Below are 8,103 nucleotides of genomic sequence, written 5' to 3'. Positions count from 1 at the left end.
GAAATTGTAAAATTCAAAACGGCCAGCAAGTTATTTAGATAATCGTAACTAGGGTTTTGCCCCCCCTGAGTTTTAGGGGCCCTGATCCTGATTCTGATTGTTCTGGAAATTTTAGGGGTAGTGCAGAATTACTTGGGTTTCTCAATTAGGGTTTTCTTAATAGCTAATTACCATCCTAATTATGGATTTTAGTGACAGTTGTTACATCCTCCCCACCTTAATAAAAATCTCGTCCTCGAGATTTGGGTTATGATATTTCTGTTAGATTTAGGTCATAATTTAGTCAATGGAACTGGATTCTTTTAAGGTAAATGACACAGAGTCAAATTTTGTGAATACTAGTTGTATCAGTAGGGTTTTTAAAAAGTTCAACTGAAATAGTTCAAGAAATCGATGACCACTGAATGAGATGAAATGATATAGTTTCGAATGGGACTAGGTTCAAGTCAACAGATATAGATATCTGTTTAGTGAAATGACTTTTTTAGAATAAAATTCATGATCAAAAGAAGACTTACTTTGATTGGCAACTGGGGAAGACTCAGAATCAATAAGGTCAGAAATAATGGCACGAAGATCATTGTTATTTATCGAATCATATCAAGAGAAAAATCAGTGTATTGACATTGCAAGGATACAATGGAATTCAATAGAGTTTAGTGTATCATTGTCTTAATACACAATTATATCAAGATTACTTTCATATGATGAGTCAAACAAAAGACATACGTGGTTTTGAATGGTTCGTATGATTAGGATTAGCCCAAGCTATAAGTTTGTAACGACTCCGCAAGGTGTCGTAATGATTGGAATAATTTCAATAGTTACGGTGCTCGAACAATTTCACCGCATAATCAACTGAAAGTTTAGATGAAGAAAACTTGGATATTTATTTCAAATAGGAGTTTCAATTGATGATGAAAAAGACCAAATGAATTACCATAGAATTTTCGATAAATGTTTAAGAAGTTCACCGGAATATGATATGAATCTGTGTACTTTTATCTTAACACATAGTTGTATTAAGACTGGTTAAGTATATGAACCAAAAATTAAAATTCGTATATTAGGAGTGAAATTGAAAATAGTTCAAGCTATAAATTTATTATGACGCCACAAGGTGTCATAGTAGTGGTGAATGAAACGAGTTTCACCATGATGTAAATCAAATGAAGTAAATCCGAATGTTTCAAATAAATACATTAGGATTTTGGATTGAAATTGAAATGATCAAAGATGATAAAGCAATAAAGATTGCGAAGCGCTCGATAGATACATGGAAATATGAAATGAATTTGTGTATCCTTATCTTAGCACACGATTGTGTTAAGATTGTTTTGATAGAATAAATCAAAGTGATTCATCATGAATGAATAATTAAACCCGTATGTAAGAGGTGCAACGAGATTAGCACAAGCTTCAAATTTGTGAAAACGTCACCACAAGGTGATCGTGACCAAATAAATGATTAAACGAAAGTGAAAACCAAACAAGTTTGGTATGGATCTGAAATAGAGGAAATATTTGACGGAATGTATTTATTTATGAACTTTTATTTGTACTAGGGTCAAATAATAACTTAACTTAGATATATATCAGTGACTACGTCTGGAATCATCTCTACTTCTTGTGTAGTAAGTGCGTATGCTAGCGCGTTCTTCTTGCTCCGTCTGTTGTTCTAGACGCTTTGGTTAGTTTTGGGCAATACGGTTTGATGTGTCCGTTTTCCCCGCAATTGTAACAGATGTTAGTTTTCCTTTTGCACTCTTCCTCTGTGTGCCCGGTCATCTTGCAGAAGTCACAGTAGGGTGTGTTCCTAAAACGACATCGTTCTGAATGCGTTTTGTTACTATTTCTGCAGATAGGTTGCTCCAATGACGGTTCAGTTTCTTTCTTCCTGAGTTCCTGGGAAATTTTCTGGGCTAATTCTTTCTTCTTGTTTTCTTCTCTTGTGCGGATTAGTCCATCTGTCAGCATGTTAGCTAGTTCAACTGCTTCCTCAATAGTCTGTGGTCTAACGGCCTTGACTATGTCTCGGATTTCGCTAACTAATCCCCAAATATAACGAGAAATCAGTACGGGTTCTGGCGAAGCCAGAGTTGGTACCATTCTTGCATATTCGAAAAATATTGTCGTATATTCACGACAATTCACATCTATCATTTTATGATTTAGGAACTTGTTAGTTATTCGTTCCTTTTCATAAGGAGGACAAAATTTTCTTTCTACTACTTCCTTGAATTTGTCCCAGTTCATGGTATAAGCCATGGTCCTTCCTTTTGCCTGAAGAATAGTATTCCACCATTCTAAGGCTTCTTCCTTAAAGAGATTAGATGCATACATCACCTTATCTTTTTCAGTTGCTGATCGTAATAACAGCTTCCGTCTTTTCCAACCATCGTAGAGTAGTCGTGGCACCTTCATTGCCCGCGAACTCGGTTGGTTTACAGGCTAGAAATTCTTTGTAGGTACACCCGAGAGTCATCGCCTTCTTCTTCTTAGGAAATGGGGTTTTGATAATATCATTATTATCACTATTGACACTATGGTTAAAACTATCGTCACGGGTATGCTTACTGCTCATAGTTTTGGTGGGTTCTATGGGATTTTTAACAGCTTTAATTATTAAAGGTAAAGCATTAGCTATTCCTTGAGCTATTAGATTTTCTATAGCATTTTTATCCAAAGGATTTTCATTATTAGCATGAACTTCTGAATTATGTGATACTTCATTCGACATCTGGATTGCAAATATTTTCACTTATTAATATCACAAAATAATTAAAACAAAATAATACCTCCAGGATATTATATGTGCATATTGACATATACATATTCATGTATAACACATAATTTAATTTGTATTAATTTTCTAACTTTATTGTTTAGGTATTAAAGAACACCTAATTAGCTTAAACAAGTGGCTTAACTTATACTAAGGCATCTTTTCTTATTCAACCTTTGAATATTATCAGATGTGCTACCAGTTAATAGCAATCTCCTAACTCTTTTATTTAAGTTTAAATATTATTATCACAACACTTATAGGATCAAAGTAGTGGCTTAGCTCTGATACCACCTTCTGTCACGACCCCCGACCCACCCTGGACGGAATCGGGTGCCGTGTGCAGTCCCGTGGTACCGGTGATTATTTTTGAAAAACATTGCAGCGGAATTTTCATCAGGACCGTGAGTTAGGAAAAATATCAGAGTTTAGAAAACACCGGATTTGATTTAAATAGATGGGATAACTCCCTATTTTAAAATGCTAGCTTTAATAAAGATAAATTTTATTTTATAAAACAATATTTCTTTAATAAGCCATTTCTTGATGCCTTTCAGTGTCGTATCCAGCCTTATGATAATTACCTGAAACATGTTTGAAAAAGGTTTTGTCAGCGGGAATGCTGAGTGAGATCATTCCATTTTTATATAAATATATTGTTATACCTTACAGTATTAAGGTTTTATATTTATTTGCATTTACCTTACTCACTCAGTATTTTGTCACATAATAGCAATTCCAATATAACAGCAATAATATCACTCATTGGTTTACTTTCATCCAATAGTGAATTAATCAAATAACTATACTTTACTGTTATTCAATTTATCTATCATTAGGCAATTCCTATGACTGGGTCATATCACTGTTGATCATTCTTTCAACTAGTGACTCTGACCATATCACTTGTTCATAACACTGTTGATCATTCTTTCAACTAAGGTCTTTGGTCATATCGCTGTTGATCATTCTTTCAACTAGCGATTCTAATTATAACACTGTTGATCATTCTTTCAACTAGTGTTCCTGGACATTATCACTGTTGATCATTCTTTCAACTAGTGATTCTAATTATAACACTATTGATCATTCTTTCAACTAGTGTTCCTGGACATTATCACTGTTGATCATTCTTTCAACTAGTGACTCTAATTATAACACTGCTGATCATTCTTTCAACTAGTGTTCCTGGACATTATCACTGTTGATCATTCTTTCAACTAGTGATTCTAATTATAACACTGTTGATCATTCTTTCAACTAGTGTTCCTGGACATTATCACTGTTGATCATTCTTTCAACTAGTGACTCTAATTATAACACTGTTGATCATTCTTTCAACTAGTGTTCCTGGACATTATCACTGTTGATCATTCTTTCAACTAGTGATTCTAATTATAACACTGTTGATCATTCCTTCAACTAGTGTTCCTGGACATTATCACTGTTGATCATTCTTTCAACTAGTGATTCTAATTATAACACTGTTGATCATTCTTTCAACTAGTGTTCCTGGACATTATCACTGTTGATCATTCTTTCAACTAGTGATTCTAATTATAACACTGTTGATCATTCTTTCAACTAGTGTTCCTGGACATTATCACTGTTGATCATTCTTTCAACTAGTGACTTTGGACATAATGATGTCTCATAACATTACTTTGTCAATATATATTATCTATAGCACAAAATCATGCAATCCAGAATAATGACATTTCATATCAATTATTATAACTTATCAAAATATGTTAATTCACTAATTGTATTATCACGGTATAGTAACCTGACTAAAAGCATTATACTTGACTATTTTATTATGGTATGCATCATTTAAATTTATACATAATAACTTAATGTTAAGAATAATATTAGTTATAATTGTGGTCATGCTAACTTCCTGGGTAATAGTAACGAGAATCAAATAATGTATAATACCTCCCATACCAGTAGTTATTATAAAATATAATAACTTAATCACTGTAAGTATAACTGGTAACTATTTAGGATTTTAGAAAGCATTTTGTAATATAATTATTTCACAAAAAGTGATAAAACTGTGATAAAAGAGTATGGACTCACAAACGGTGAGAAAAGAGAAATGAACTCACATTGCAGATTTCTACGGGCAAAGTTTAGTCTACAGATATCCTTGATATATTGCTGATTCAATTTGGGCAGAGTCTAGTCTACTGATTAGCCTAATTCACACAAACGGGGTTGTAACTAATACAGCAATTACGACAATTCACGAGATTAAACCTTCACAACGATTAATCAGTGCAATACTCGATAATTCAATCGGATTCACAACGAATAACAGAGCATAGTCCGAATTCGAACAGCACTCTAATATTCAAGTCGAAATCACGACGAATAATCAAAGTACAAGCTCAATTGAGCAGCACCTGGACTATCGTTGGATAGTTATAATCGATCGGACGTTGAATCGTAACAGCGATCGAGTTATTACCCTGATTGCGGCAGCGTTTCGAGGTTTGTGTGTGTTAATTGTGGTAAACAGAGCATAACTCCGTGTATAATTCGACTTTTAACGTCGATTTTGTGCCAAAATTCAAGTCCCAACCTCTACTATTTATACACGAAATTTGACCCTGTCGCGTAGCGCGAGGGGTCCCCCCCAATGGGCGTCGCGCTACGCGAGGGGTAACCTAGTTTCTATAGGTAGCCACGTCCCTAACTAGGCTTGCTGAGTTGGTGAAATTGTAAAATTCAAAACGGCCAGCAAGTTATTTAGATAATCGTAACTAGGGTTTTGCCCCCCATGAGTTTTAGGGGCCCTGATCCTGATTCTGATTGTTCTGGAAATTTTAGGGGTAGTGCAGAATTACTTGGGTTTCTCAATTAGGGTTTTCTTAATAGCTAATTACCATCCTAATTATGGATTTTAGTGACAGTTGTTACATTATTCCTGAAGATTGGATCGTTATGAGGGCTCCAAGGGTGAATAACACATATGTCATGGACATGCGCCCGTTGGTTAACTCGTCTGCTCCAGTGACTTGTCTACTTTCAAAGGCGACTGAAGATCAATCGTATCTCTGGCATAGGAGAATGGGCCACGTGCATCTGCGAAAAATGAACCACTTAGTGAAAAACAACTTAGTGTTGGGGGTTCCTTTACGTAGCTTCAATATGCACAACAAATGTGAATCATGTGAAAAAGGAAAAATCAAACGAAAGCCTCATAAACTGAAAACAGTTAACTCAATCCAAAAACCACTTGAATTGCTTCACATGGATCTTTTCGGCTCGATCCATGTTGCTAGCATTGGTGGGATGTCTTATTGCTTAGTTGTCACTGACGATTTCTCACGTTATTCATGGGTATTTTTCTTAAAAACAAAGGATCAAACTGCTAGTATTTTAAGAGACTTATTCAAACAACTTGAGAAAAATTATTCACTTCCTATTAAGAAAATCCGAAGTGAGAACGACACTGAGTTTAAAAATCATAATATGGATGAGTTATGTCGGGAAATAGGAATAGTTCATCAGTTCAGCGCTCCATATGTTCCTCAACAGAACGGAGTTGCAGAACGGAAGAATCGTACCCTATTGAGGCAGCCCGCACTATGCTTTCTGAATCAAAATTGCCAATTTTCTTCTGGGCCGAGGCGGTAAACACTGCATGTTATGTGTTAAATCATGTGCTTACTGTCAAAAGAGAAGATAAAACGTGTTATGAATTGCTTGAAAACAGGAAATGGAACTTATCTGCCTTTCAACCTTTTGGGATTAAGTGTGATATCAAACGCACCAAAGATACTCCTAAAATGGGGGAAGTTGGTGAAGTGGGGTTCTTTTTGGGATATGCCAAGGGAACTCTAAACAAACGCGTTTATAACATCAAGAAGCGAACAGTGTAGATCGTGTTTGATATAACTCCTTTGAGTTTCGATCCTCCACCGTCCAAATTCGGTCCCAAAAGCGGTTATGATTATGATAGATTATTTGATTCATTTGATCTTCCTGATGTTTCAGAAGAAGATTCGGAGGTTGTATACACACATCTTGTGAACAAAGATGAAGTGGATGCGAGCTGGAGAGCAAGTATTCCTACTAATGTGTCTTCGAATGTTCCAGTCGCTGATTCTTCGTCCGTAAATGATGTTGTTGCTGAGCAGATCCCCAATGCAGCTGCTCAAACTACAAGTGGAGATCTATACGTTGACTTTTCAACATATCCAAATGTTGATGCGTCTTCTGGTAATGGTGAAGCTTCTAGTAGTAATGCAAATGCTGAGGGGGAGATTCAATCGAATTTGGGAAACAATCTTCAAGCTCCGGCAATCCCAGTTCCAAGAACAATTGTTCATCATCCTGTTGATAATATTATTGGGAATCCAAATGCGGGAGTGCAAACGCGAAGGAGTATTTCAGAGATGCAATGTCTGTTCTCTGCTATCAAGAAATAAGAAATCTACAATCTTAGCCTGCATGAATGTTTTATCTCTCAGATAGAGCCGAAGAACTATCAAATGGCTCTGAAGGATAATTCTTGGTGTGAGGCGATGCAAGAAGAGTTAGCTCAGTTCGACAAGTTAAAGGTGTGGAATTTGGTCGATCTTCCAAAAGGCCAACATGCAATCAACACGAAATGGGTTTTCAAGTGCAAGAAAGACGATAAGGGTGTCGTTGTCAGAAACAAAGCACGGCTGGTTGTTCAAGGTTTCAATCAGGAGGAAGGGATTGATTATACCGAAGTTTATGCGCCGGTGGCAAGACTGGAAGCTATTCGTTTGTTTCTAGCCTTTGCTGCACACATGCGTATCAAAGTCTATCAGTTGGATGTGAAAAGCGCCTTCCTTTACGGGAAATTGCATGAAACTGTGTATGTGTCCCAACCACCGGGTTTCGAAGCTCCAGGGTTAGACAACAAGGTCTATCTGTTCGACAAGGCTCTCTACGGTCTCCATCAGGCCCCTCGATCATGGTACGAGATGTTGTCAAAGCATCTATTGGAGCATGGGTTCTCGCGTGGTGCGATTGACTCCACACTGTTCATTTTGAAGAAACGGGGAGATTTTCTGATTGTGCAAATTTACGTTGATGACATAATTTTTGGTTCTTCAAATGAAGAATTGTGTCGTGAGTTCGAAGCGGTGATGAAGTCCAAATTAGAAATGAGCGCGATGGGCGAGTTATCTTTCTTTTTAGGTCTTCAAGTGAGTCAAGGAAAAACCGGGACGTACGTGCATGTAACACCTCGAATTTTTGTGTCCAATGATGTGTTAACACGTGTCATTGATTACACGTGGCATCCATAATAAATAAAGGACTAATTTTGACAAACC

Source organism: Helianthus annuus, chromosome 14, assembly GCF_002127325.2.
Source record: "Helianthus annuus cultivar XRQ/B chromosome 14, HanXRQr2.0-SUNRISE, whole genome shotgun sequence".
Classification (NCBI taxonomy): Eukaryota; Viridiplantae; Streptophyta; class Magnoliopsida; order Asterales; family Asteraceae; genus Helianthus; species Helianthus annuus.
Note: the sequence above shows the minus strand (reverse complement) of the source record.